We start from the raw sequence: 14,712 nt of genomic DNA, 5'->3' as shown, positions 1-14,712 counted from the left end.
ATTAAATACTTAAGGAGGTAGTGCAGCTCTGGGAGGAGACTCAATCCAAAGTCCAGACAACAGATGAATAGGGCAGAGAATCAGAAGCGCAAATACATCCAAGTGATATATGAAAAGAAAAATATACATATAGTGCACGCTGTGTATAACGAATAATAATAATGTGATGATATCAGTGAACATAGCTATCCAACAAGTCCACCACAACAGCTCTGACAAAAGAAAAACAAATAACATTAAGTATAAACAATAAAAATACAAAAAGGCCTAGTGCTATATCTAACTACACATTACACAATATAGTTAAATACTTATCTTCTCATAACCAAGGGTCACTTAGTTAAATTCTTTGGATAAAGTATTTCAAGTCTACAACCACTTCACAGTATGGCCCATCTGTTTTGTAGGCCCTAACACTGCTGCACCTTCAAAAAGCTCTCATAGACAATAATAATAGACATGGCTGTGTAACATCAAAGTGTAACATTTAAGTGTGTGTGGAGTTAATCTTGGAGTTGAAATTGGAGGTGAAGATTGGAGGAAGATCTGGACTCTGAACAACAACTTTATAAATGTGAGAACTTTACTTTCTAAAAGCTGTAATTATTTGTACTCTTCCTATCCTCCAATAACTGAGAAGTCTCTCCTCTTGTATCCCACTATGCCCTCCCTATTGCTTTTTCTGTTTACTGTTTCCTCACTCCTTGGTGAATGTCCCTGTTCTCTCCAACTTCCACGCTCCCCACTGCACCATTATTTATACACCTCTCTCCCAACAACCCTCAATAAAAAACACTAGCACAAATCCTCTATTCACATCCTCTATCTACTCCTTCCTGCTGCTGGGTATCTCCCCTAAGCCTGAAGCTAGACATACACACCTGATCTCACCCACAGCTCCCTGCCATCTCTTCCCCTGTAAATGGTGTTAACCTTTTCATTTAACACTGACTAACCTTAAAACTTGCCCCACAATTCAAGCATCCCAATAGCCTGCACTCATGGCTATTGTCCCACAGTCACTTATACCACCCATTGTGGGTAAGCACACCCATCTACAGCACTTATTCCCTCGCCTGCTGTCTCTGTAAGTTTCCCCTCAAACCTCTTAGATTGTAAACTCTTTAGGGCAGGGATTTCCTTTCCCATTGGCTGATTTTTGCTGCACTTATTATATTATTATAATTACCTGTACTGTATTCTTTGTGAAGCGCTGAGTACACTTTTGGCACTATATAAATAAAGACATACAATACAATAATAAATAAATGTAAAGAATAGAATATGATGCTACTGGTGTACAAATGTCTGTGACAAAAAGTTCTCATTTTGAGCATACATTTAGCTTACTCTGAGTTTTCTGCAGTTTCACAGGCCTGCTTGTGTCCAGCATGAAGGCAGAATACTCTTTACAACAAGGGTGGGCAAATCCGGTCCTCAAGGGCCGCCAACAGGTCGGGTTTTCAGGATATCCCTGCTTCAGCGCAAGTGGCTCAATCAGTGGCTCAGTCTTTGATATGATCTTCTATTATTTATCTTAATTTCATATCGACTATGTTTTATCTGTTTAAAATAAATAAGCACAAGAAAAACTGACGATTTCAGCAGAAGGAACAAACTTTCAAATCCGAGCAAAATTTGAGGAAATCTCTGAGAATGGCTCATTCTCTGATTTGTTTTTGTTTTTTGTTATTGTTGTTTAAAAAAAAAAATAGAAACTGGTCAGACATTTAGAAAAAAAAAGGAAATTTTTGCAAAAAGTTGAACGTTTAAAAAAGTTTGCTCGTATTATGGATTGACATTTAACATCATAGCAAAACTAACTGAGCTACAGTAGGCTTCTGAGGGAAAGATCACATGGAATGTCTGTGAGTCTGTTTCAGCACAGGTGGCTGAGTTTGCTTCAGTCTTTGACTGAGCCACTGATTAAGCCACCTGTGCTGAAGTGGGGGATATACTGAAAAAACAACCTGTTTGTCCTTGAGGACTGGCATTGACCACCTTTGCTTTACAAACTGATCTGCCGCCTCCCTAGTTAGTCCTGTTAACCCATTCTTGCCACTCTGCCACAATATATACATATATAATATTTTGGTGTATTGGACATTACAAACCTGTGGAAAACCTACCACATGTTTTATAATCGTCATCATAATTGACTTCTGTGTGAAATCTATATCTACTGTAATTCCCTGTTTAATCTTCACATGTGTGCAGACCATTATGTCTCAACCTGAATTTTATGGGGCTTAATAAATAAAGATTGGCAAGCAATGTACGGTTTTAGTAAAAAAAAAAAAATTATGGTAAAAACACATCTGGGAATTAGAGTTGCAGATCTGTAACATTTTAAACATGGTACTTTTTACAAATGATGAAGATTGTCTCAACTTAAGGAAAAACGGTAAACTGATTGTCCTACTCCAGGTTGGCCTGCCTACAGGTTATTTAGATCCATAATCATGCCACCGTTGTGTTACTTGCTCTAGGGTTTTCTTGATGTTCTCAGAACCTCGTAATGGCCTCAGAACCAGCATACTGACTCTTGTGATGTTTTTTCAGCAAATAAAAAGAAAGATGTCAGTCTATTCCCCTATTCAATATTTATTTATAAAAAAAATGTTTTTGCCAGTAAGTAATACATTGAGAGTTACCTCTCATTTTCAAGTATGTCTTGGACATAGAGTTATGATGACAAATAATACATGGTTACACATACATAGTTGCATTAAGTGAGCAGGGTTATACATAATATACAAGACATTCCATGCACAGTAACAAATAATATATATTATAGGCGTATGTAACAGTTACAGACCAGATTAAAATGTGAGACAGCTATAGTTTTGAAAGAACTTAGGCACGTTCTATAGTGCCGTGCGCGTGCTACGCCGCGCGCGCGGATTTTTAGTTGGCTGACGTCAGCCAGCCTTTCTATAGAAGGGCTGCGCACGCGCACGGCAGGGAGAGGGGAGCCGGCAGACAGAAGCGAAGATGAGGAAATTCATCTTTTCGCACCGCTGCCTGCCCTCAAATGTATGTATGTGTGTGTGTGTATGTATGTATGCGTGGATGTGTGTTTGTATGGATTTGTGTGTGTGTGCATCCGTAAATAACTGCAGAAGTAAAAAAAATCTAGGACTTACTTTCACTCACACAACCCATGCACACACATATACTGACACATAGGAACGCGCGTTCGCATAGGAACGCGCGGCCGCATGCTGTATATTACAGCCCTTAGACTGGTGGTGGCTGTGATAGTCTCCAGTAGATTGTGCTGTAAAACCACATTCTCTTTGCTGGAGAAGAGTTCAAGTCCATTTCTGTAGCTGAATTTAAGATCATGTATTATTACATCACATTCATGACATGCCATTATACAAATACAAATATCAGAGGATTCTGGAACACTGTTTATGATATGATATGTGATTTAATGATAACCGCAGTGAGCTAACTTTTATATGTTAACACAATACCTCTGCATATAGAATCTTATCACACATCATTTGTTGCCTTAACAATGATGTATATTACATTTATCTTCATTCTATTGTACCCCTGCAAGAATAAATATAAAAACATGTGGTCACAAATTCTAACTAATCAATACATTGCATTGTTTGAAAATAGCACAGAAACTAACTGCACAATAACAATCTTTGTAATGCAAGTACTTCAATAATTGTTACTTAATTTCTGAAAATAAAAACGTGATTCACATATCCGTGCAAAATCGTCTCTTCTTTTTTTTATGAATGGTTTGTAACATTCCAAAGCTTTTTTGAGATATCCCAAGAGTCAATTTGTCAGTCTCATTTTCAGATGATGTAACTATTTATTTCACATGATTGAACCTTTAGAAATGTCCCAAAATGAAGATAGGCCAAACGAGCAAATGCTCTGACAAAAGGTCAGCTTGTTGGACAGCTTCCTGAAAAACAGTCTCTATGTCCTCAACTTTTCTGGGAGGGTTGGCAAGTCCTAACTGAATAGATCTGGTTTACCTCTGGGACTAGCTCCTGCTTTCCTCCATTTTTATTTTGCCATGGGGTTAATAGCTATTTCGTGCGGGGTCATGGAAGACATCTGTGCCTCAGATAATATGCTTACGGTGATTACCACACATAATTGACTGACCTTCCCTCATTCTTTTCCTGCTGCAGGCCATGGCTGATAGGGTGAGATGTTCCTGAAGAGTTTATTTTCCATCATGCACCATTGTGCTGCTGAGCAAACATTTTAGCAAGCTTTGGATGAATCACCTTTCCATGCTCTGCCTGAATAAGAAAACGGTGACCAATCTCATGATATTAGATGCTATGGCTGTGTGGAAATTCAGATATTTGCACATAAACTTTGGTTGTAAAGATCAACATGGAAAGTCTTTATTTCCCTGTCTATATCGCTTAAACCTTTATTGTTTCTATTCATGTTTTTTTTTTTTGCTGCACAAACATTTTGAACTTTTTAGATTTGTATATGTCCAGCATCTTGATTAATTTTGGAAATGTTAACAGAAAAACTTCATCTGCATACCCACATATTTGCAGATGTTATTAAAACGCGCATGCAGGAAGAGCTAGGTAATCTGGGGTGTTAAGAAGCCTGTGGGTTAACTTGATAGAGCAGGTGTGATACCCTCTATTCTTGGGGTACTAGAACTTCTAGCTGTGATAATGGGTGGATAGCTATATTTTAATTTGTGTCAGAATATATCTGGCTTGTGATCTGTTTCTCCTTTGGTTAAACCTTGACTTATATACTCTCTCTGTACTTTGGACTTGGTGTTCTCTGTTCCAAAAAAGACCACATTTCTCAATGGACATGGAAAATAAGTGAATTGGCTCATGCATGTGCATAGTATAGATCAGTGGGAGTACAGCAGCACCATGGCATCTACTGTACAATACAATACTTATTACATTGTTGAATAAACTGTCCAGATAAATAGTATTGCATTGGGACTAATGGTCAGAACACTTTTACAGTCATTGTATAGCGTATATAAGACAGGTGACACCACAGACACATTCATAGGGGGTCATTTATCAGAACCAGCTCCCTGCAATACTGTTGCAATACCACTGCAGAAAATTATGCCAGTGTGCCTTAAAACAAATACAATAACACAGGTAGCATGTGTATTCTGCTAGTTTCATAGCAGGGAGACTTTGATAAACATCCCAGTACTTCGCTTATAAGAAAAAGGGTTATTATACATTTTTACCAGACACAACACTGGTTAAATGCTGGGGGAAAACTGCACAAGAATTATCAAAGAAAACATACAATAGGATTTTGCTTTGGGTAAAATCTGGTGTTGTTGCAGGATGTGCCAAATTTGCACCAGATTTTTTGTTTGGATTTTGGATACTCTCATAAAGAGGCTCCCAGGTGTCCGTGGGTTCTGCAGTTGTCCTATATAATCAATAAACCTATTCTCTCCACCCTTCATCTCAATGTGTGCTACAGACAAAAATCATATATAAATCAGAACAGAGAGCCTGATCCACCTGAAGAGGAGCCCCAATTCGATAATATAGTTACAAATAAAATATAAATCAGACTCAGTCTATAGCTGCAGCCAGTGTAGTTTTTGTAGGGAATACGTTTTCCAGACCCATAATCAAAGAACATTTATTTACACTGTACCTATACTACAATCAATAACTCTGAGTTAAATAAAGAAATGGGGCAGGGAAAGCATTGATCTTCTCCCAGTTAGTTTTCATGTCCCATTTCCATTTTTTTTTCCAGAATTACTCTATGGAGTTTGTGTCTTATCTCTAAATTAAGGTACAGGAATTTAGTATCCCTGAGGTCTCCCGTAAAAATTGCCCAGTCTACAACTCCATTGCAAAAAACATAACCTTAATTAAACCAACATCAGATCTAAATACTGTATATGAGAAAGTGGCTGAGAGTCGGGGATAGTTAGTGTAGGGAGATTGATGTTTTAGATTTTATGCTGCTTTCACGAAGGTTAATATTTTTAATGGAGTTGTAGAATTGAGCACTATTTATATTTTTCTCCTTATAAACCTTGCGAGTAGTAGCTTCACTGTCAATGTCATCAACAATTTCATTCACGTGCTGTAAAAATCCAAGTTTCTAATTACAGCCTATCATCACTTATCTTGCATTATCATTTTTATTTAGCTTATTTTCATAATAAATGAAAACATAAATAATAACAAGTGCTTGAAAGGAAAAAAAAAAAAATAAAGAATTATACATATTCCAAACATATGGGTGATCTTTAGAAAATGTCAGCATCACTTCATAATTATATACTACACGTTTTAATTAACTAAAGCTCTGAAAATCATAATGCCTTATTAAAATGCAATTAATCCTTTGATTAAAAAACAAAAAGCACAAGTATTTACAACAAAAACACAAGTAGAATAATTACAAATATCATGTCCCCATTTCTTTTATTTGGGTGTCACTTATGATGTCGTCTGTTCCCTTCATTAATTCAAATACACACATTATCTCAAATCCACAGCAGACTGAGTGACAGTGGCCACCAAACACACAGAACTATATCCTATTGATTTCTGCAAATCCTGAACAATGCCATTTGCATGCTTGTTTCTGTAATAATAAAGATATGCCATTCAGAATTAAAGCACCGGCCAGACTAGTGACAACTAATTGTGTTGTGTGTAATGAGTGCAATTTCAATTTGATATAACCCTCAGCTTTTCTTGCAGCACTCGCTAAGTACTTTCAAGTCTTTGTGGGGAAATAATTGATTTTTTTTTTTTTTTTTGCTATGGGCACAAGAAAATTATTATAATCTTTTGAATAATGCCAAAGAAAAGGCCCAAGAATTATTTAAATTGGTATATGAAGAAGGCTTCGCTGCGGATTGCAGTTTGACTGACAAGCTACTAATGTAGCATCTAGATTAGTGCATTTTAGGGAAGCAGCTAATATATAACTGGTAAAACAAAACATTGCTGAATGTAGTTTTTGTATTTAATATTCAGCAAATAGTAACAATGTAGGATTTAATATTCCCTTCAGTGTTGGACCATATTTTAACAATTTTTTCTTTAAACGTCTCTTCATGGATGATACAGGACAATGTGTCTAAATCAGGGGTAGCCAACTCCAGTCCTCGATAACTACCAAACAGATCAGGTTTTCTATCCTGATAACCTGATCTGTTGTTAGCTCTTGAGGACTGGAGTTGGCTACCCCTGGTGTAAACTGATATATTACATGCCTAAAGTACTGTATATAGAGATGCAATGATACTATCAGGTAATCAGAGGCGACAGAACTGCTTAGAAATATAAAATATTATAAAACGTTGCTTATTATTTGATCTTAATACACCAGCATTACATTTTAGATATATCGGCAATATGCACATACATTTACATGTTATTAAAGCTTAGAAGATATAACTTCTTCAAACCAGTATCATTATGAGATAAATTAAAATATTGCCATTTCTCAATGCATTGAAACTTTTCAGTGGTTTTGGTAATAGGATCATGTTTACATTTTTTTCTAATAATGATGTTGCACAATTTCTTTTATGGCTGTTGGTTATTGGAGACTCATGAATCATAAAGTTATGATGATTAATATGACAGCTATTTATTGTGGTTTCAAACATTTAGCCATCAAAAGACAATGCAAACACATACCTGTACTAAAACACAATAGGGTGACCTCCCTTTATATTGCATTCAGCAGCAAGCTGAATATAACAGTAATTATTAGTCGAATAAAACACTATGTAAAAATGGGAACATACCAGGAGCGCGCGTGTTAAAGGCTTTTTTGCAATTCCCCCTTTAAAAGCATTTTCTTTTCGATCTATTTTTTTTGTTCAATGAGAGAATCTTGTTAATTTAGTTGGTTATAACTAAATAGTTTCTAATCTGGAGCAGGAGTCTGCTGAGAATATTGGACAGTTTAAAGGTTAATCACCGTCGCCTGGTTACACGAGTGAGGCAGAACTAATTCCTCCAAAGGCAAATGGCTTTGCCGCTTTATCAGCAGTGCAGATTAGAAGTGTTAATATACAGAATAGAATGGACGCTCAAGGGCCAGTTTTCCCTTATCGGTAAAACTTTGCAACAGAACTGAGCTACTGCAAAAACCTCTGCACTTTCTATAATAAGGCCCCCTCATTTTGCCTCTCGAGCAGAACTATCAAACAATCCTCCCCAAACTACTGCCACCAAAATCAGGGTATTACAGACCACGGCTAATTGGAAGATCACTATAATGAAGTAAAAGATAAAATACATTGGCTGCTGGCCTAAAATGTGGATCAGCACCATACTGCAAGCTATCTTGCAATGTCACACTCTGTGAGATTTACATAAACAATATACTAAAACCAACTGCCCTGAAAATACATCTCTGTTGATGACAATGAATGCAGCCTAAAAACACTGGTTGGAGAAAAGGGGACGTGATGCATGGGATTGCACTGTTAGTTTACACAGCTGGATTGACGGGAAAACAAATGAACTTGACGAGCAATGGGTTTTTTTTCTCTTTTTTTTTACATATCCCACCACCCCAATCTTTACTCATTTGAAACTTCAACTTTCATGCATAGATGTTAATACCCGGTTTAGACACAATTATTAAATGAGTGCAGTTACTGTATAATGTGTATATACATGTATACATCTCACAATGATGCAGCGCTGTGTAAACCTTGTGAGCCTCTATTTACACTACTATGCTATTTACCTCTGACCTCAGGATACTCACACTAGGCTACAATGTCTTATAACAAAAGATAAAGAAACTATAACTACAGTTTCATAGTCTTAATTAAAATGCAAACATGTTCATAGCATAAAATACATATGCCAGCAGCTCCATTATAATTAGTTGAAAGGAGAGTACATGACACCACACTTGGTTGCTATGACAAGTGCTGTGCTGCTGTGCCATTGTGCTCACCAATGTTGTGTTTATTCAGGGATAATTCTCCTAAAAACAATGAAGGGGTTTTGTGTGCTGACACATTAGTGGTAGCCAGATCAGTGTTGAATGGTGGAGCCACAAGTCAGTGTCAGTGTCAGTACAGGTTGAACTGATAAATATTGTTTATAAATTGCCGTCACTTATGCAATTAGATTGTAAGCTCTTCAGAGCAAGCAGGGACTCCTCTTCCTAAATGTTACTTTTATGTCTGAAGCATTTATTCCCATGATCTGTTATTTATATTATTTGTTATTTATATGATTGTCACGTGTATTACTACTGTAAAGCGCTACAGTATGTACATTAAAGGCGCTATATAAATAAAGACATACATACATACAATTAGAGATGCTCACTTGATCCCATATTTGGATTTTGCCTCTGTTTTGGTCGGTTTTAGTTCTGGTTTTGGATTACGGAGAAAATGTGAATTTGAAGCTGGTTTTTTTGCATTCTATTTAAGTATTTATGTCATTTACATTCTAGTAAATTACAGATTTTTTTTAAACTTATGTAAATATTGTGAGTGGTTATTGGTGCGGATTGGCTAAGAGGGGCACAGTCCTGTTTTATGGATTATGGCATCTTCCTCGTCTTGAATATTGTCGCTGTCAGCATTGTCGTCACCTAAGGCCGTGTCCATACTCCTGCCTCTCGTGCTGAGTTGCGCTGACGCTGTGCCTGGCCAGCTCAAGCAGGAGCTTTTCCCTGGCCTGGCCGGCGGAGCAGTGAGCACGTTTGCGAGGCAGGCGGGAGGCCCCTCGCTGGCAGCCAGTCTCTCCCCCGTCCCCTTGGGAACCTCTTCCACCCCCTCTCCCCGCAACAACTCACCCCGCGAGCAACAACTCACCCAGCTGCCAGACAGTCTCTCCCCCGTCCACATCTCTCCCCCTGCTCGTCTCACCTCTTCCTCATTGGCTGCTTTGGAGTCACGTGAGCGGACTCAGCGCTCAAACTAAAATCCGACTGTCGGGTGAAAGTCAGCACGCTTCCGCACGCCTGCGGAAGCGAGCGCGAGCCCCTGCTAAAGCCGCTCCCATTGCAGCTGAAGGGGCTCACTGCCGAGCGTCAGCGCGGGTCAGACCTAAGCGCTGACCATGTCCGAGGCCTTATACAAGCTCATCCCCACTGGAATCAACCACAAAATGTTTTGTTTTGTTTTCAATTTGACTGCAATCACCAAACAAGCTGTAGTTCATTTGAATGAATACTAGTTTGTCAACTGTTTTGGCAGTGGCCTCCTGTGACTGTTACTTGTAATGCTGCCAGTGGTAGACAGAGTACACACTGGAGGGTGCATAGCATAGCAATAGCAATTCTGTGCAGAAAGCTCCAGATAGTTCTAATTTCCTCCCAGTGTATAAACAGTATTGTACTAGAGAAAGTAGACAGGTGACATGGTGGTATCTCTCTGCTCACCTATAATATAATTCAAGTATGGAAGATGTTATTCATTTTATTTATAAAATGTTTTACCAGGAAGTAATACATTGAGGTTACCTCTCGTTTTCAAGTATGTCATGTTGGTGGGCATCTTTTACGGTTTGGAGAATTTGAGGTCTAGTGCTGGTATACAGGAAAGATGGGAATCCATAGCCACATCAGTCTAATCATAGAAACAGCAGGCTCTGCCGCACACAGAAGATTTGCGTACAAGTCAGCTTGACATTATTATGCAGAGTGATATTGTAAGAGAGTGAAGGGGTAAACTCTCTCTGTAATCTCAGGAAACCACACCCTAGTGTCAGGTTGTCTGAACTGTTTAAAGGGAACTACTGATTGGGGAGGGTTTAAAAGGCAGGAACTCACTGCCTGTATCTTGTTCCTCCACCAGCAACAGAGGATGGTCACTGGAGGATTGCTTGGGACCAGCTGTAATCCAAAACTAGGACCATGCTCTAAGTCTGCAGGAACCCAGGCTTCTTGGCCCCAAAGGGATTAACCTGGGAATGACGGAACCCAAAAATCTCGCACCACAGACAAGCCTGTACCTGTAAAGAAACAGGACAGGAGCGGAGAAGAGGAACATCCTGGGAATAGCAGGACTGCAAAGCCTGCCACTGAAGGTTGCCTGGAGAAATCGGGGAGTCCGAATCAGCACTTCCAGCTTTATGCTGTGTTGTTTTAGACTGGTAACTTGGCTAGATAACGTCATTGTTAGGGCCTGTACTGTGTCGTGAGTCTCCCTAAAATGGCATAGGCTTTATTTTTAGGTTTAGTTTGGCTTAAAGGGAAGGTGTACCAATTATGATCTGTTTACTTGTGGTGTAAATAAACTCATGCGGGCTTGTTTATCCACAAGAACAGCATGTGCATGTGTACCTCCACGCATCAGGAGCTGCAAGAGGAAGGACAAGATCTACTTTAGAGATTACCTCCACGAATCAGGAGCTGCAAGAGGAAGGAGAAGATCTACATTAAAGATTAATTTAGGAAGCATGAGCGTGGATTGAAAACAATCTGACAGCATGTGCATGTTTACTGACCTCGCCCACAAGCCACACCCCATCACATATGGTGTTTGAATTGGGATACCGCGCCTCTGTAGGTCAGCAGAAGAAACACATTTACAGGACACTGTATAAAGAGCCAGAAATCAAGGCAGAAAATGTGTGGATGTTTTACTTACCTAACCCACTGGTAGCTCGGTCACAGATGTTTAAAGAGCAAAGACACAAAGTTTTGGTGTAGCCCTCCGGTGAATTATGGTGGTAGTGGTGTGTACAAAACTTCATTAAAAACCTGAAACTGATGTAATGAAAATATTACAATTGTAACTGACATCATGAATACATACTGCTGCGGCACAGTTTATTCGAGCATTTGCCCGTTCTGTGCCGCAGCAGTAGCCTGGCGCGCGCCCGAGAGTGACGGGCGCACGCCGAAGCAGCGGAAGAGCGCCCTCCGATCGGGGCGCTCTCCCTACCGCTGCCGGGTCCGCCGAGTCCCCCGGAACCCCCTGCCGCTGTCCCGCGATCGCGGGACACCAGGGCTCCCTCGGGGAGCCCCTGGACGCGCGTGCAGGGGGCGCACGCTCCCGATGACGCGTGACCGCGTGTCTATGACGCGCGGCACGCCGAGGGGCGGCCACTAGCAAGCCGGGAGATTTCCCGGCTTGCGGTACCGACCACACTTCAATAAAGTGTGTCGGTAGTGTATTGTTTGGCACACTTTTTGTAAAGAAGGGACCTCAATGTCACTATAAAGTATTTTATGGAGTTTTTTTACATATCACAACCACCATTTTTCACCTGACAAACTGTTGTGCCTTTGCTGCTACAGATGCAGCGGCCGTTATTCGAACAAATCATAGAGCCGTTTTTGTGTGCTCTGCTGTATTCCACACGGCATTAACGCGGCCAATCACCCCAGGCACACGTGTTTATTGCGGTTGCTCTGTTTGAATTTCATGGATTCTGTTTCTTTGTGTGCAATGAAATGCAATGAAATGAATGAATTGTAATGTGTACAGTACTGTGCTACTGTGTCAATTTCAGGTGTTTAAAAACCAGAACACTAAAATGCCATTTTCTGCACTCGCATCGAAAGACGATACGGTTGGAAGAAATCCCGCGCCATGACATGGGTATTCCGAGTTACACAACGCGTAAAGTGTTCGAATAACGGCCGCTGCATGGAGCAATAGGTGTTGTATGGTGGGGTTGTATGGAGCCATAGGATGGTGCTCTCAGGTGAGCCGTACGTAACAGGGTTATAGGAAGCGGTTATATTGGGCAATAGGGGTTATATGGAGCAATAGGTGGTGTTACAGGGAGGGTAATATGGAGCAATAGGTGTTATAAGGCAGTGTTGTATGGAGCAATAGGAGTAGTAATAGGGAGGAGTTATAGGAAGTAATTCATAGGGTAATAGGAGTTAAAGGGAGGGGTTATATGGGACAATAGGAGTTATAGGGAAGGGTCAGATGGGGCAATCAAGAGTTTTATGGAGCAATTTCAGACTGGAAATGTCTGTAAGAATAAAAATAGGGTTAACATGAAAAGCCCTATGACAAAAGACTTTAAAATCAGGAGATGTACAGGATCAGGGGAACAGCGGGAGGAAGGGCGGAACACGAGACATACAAGATACCAAGGAGAAAAAGAGGGGGTGCAGCCAATGGCAGTGACTGGTCTTGATGGTGGGTATGTGACTCCTGATTAAGGTTTTTTAGCTATGACGGTTAGGTAGCGAGGTGGTGATGTTTGCACGCAGTACATATTTATAACAAACATGGGGACTATACCAGGGCCCTCCTAAAACATTACATCTAACCAGGACTGAGTTGTAAGAGATGACAACGGTGCCAATTGGATCAGTCACCAGGTTGTGGCACCTTTACATTGACTGAGAGTGTTTGGGTGTAAGTGTTTGAGAACGCACTTCTTGTGTACACAAGGAACACTTTACTCCATATACTGGGGACCCTTCTTTCCCATGCTGGAGACTATTGTAGCCCCACTCAGGATCAGTGGAGATTGTGATCACCATAAATAAAAATAGATTCCCACAACCCCATAAATAAATTGGCATAGGACGGTGCAAATGAAGTGCCCATAGCCGTGCCTCTAAGTTGTAACTAAAATTGTGAATAAAACTGAAAATAATTGTGCGTGAGTAAAAAAGTTATAGCTTCAATAAGGAAACTACAAAGTGCTGGTGCCAAATTTGATAAATGAAGAAAGTGTTTTGTGGCCGCAATACCTTGTTTGTGTTTAATGATGTTATACAGAGAAGTCATATCCATAGTCACCCATTTTATCTCCTGTATATCAATAAGTAATTGTTTAGAGTCTTTGAGATATGATGGTAAAGACTGTACTAAAGGTTGTTAGAACCTATATACAGTATGTACCGTGATAAACCATCTCCCAAAGAACCTACACTCAACACTATGGGCCTACCAAGCCGATGTGTGAGTGATTTGGGGATCTTTGGGAGATGGTGAAAAATGGGAATAATTGGATGTGAAGTGTATAGGAAATCCAACTCTTTGGTGTTTAAAACATAGAGAATTTGACCGATCTCCAATAAAGATATGAGCTCTTCCAAGAAATCATTGGTTGGATCCTTAGTCAGTCTTGTATAAGCACTGGATTCACTCAGCATTGGAATTGTCTCAATGCCTCTTGTTGATATTCGATGGAAGATTGAACCAAAACCGCTCCTCCCTTGTCAGCATTTTTGATGACAAGGGACCTATCTTTTGTGAGGGCTTGAATTTCATGTCTTTCATTAACCTTGAGATTATCACGAGAGAGAGGTTTAATCATATATCCCTCAGCCAATATTTTTAGGTCTCTTTCTACTAACTTTTCGAATGTAGTGATATAAGGACCCTTAGAAGCATTCGGACAAAATAATGATATTTTTCTTAAAGTCAATGTGTTTATGACTAAAAAATCAGATAGGGGATCATCCATTTGATCCAAATCAAAAGTTTACTCTGACAATAAACCCCCCATATCTGAGAGGACACCGTGATCCTTAAACGTCCAATAAGGTACATGTATACCTAAATCCAAATCATCATCCATAGAGATAGACTGTGGAGGCCGAAGAGATTCAGGCGCCACAGTCCCTCCCACATGGCCCATATCAGCAAAATATTTTTTAGGACACAATTTGCGAATAAAACACTGTAGGTCTATAATGGTGTCAAAAAGTCACTCCGTGGAGCAAAATTGAGTCCTTTGTTTAGAAGGGTCCACTGTAGTTAAAGTTATATCACAAAGT

The sequence above is a fragment of the Ascaphus truei genome, chromosome 4 (assembly GCF_040206685.1).
Source record: "Ascaphus truei isolate aAscTru1 chromosome 4, aAscTru1.hap1, whole genome shotgun sequence".
Lineage (NCBI taxonomy): Eukaryota > Metazoa > Chordata > Amphibia > Anura > Ascaphidae > Ascaphus > Ascaphus truei.
Note: the sequence above shows the minus strand (reverse complement) of the source record.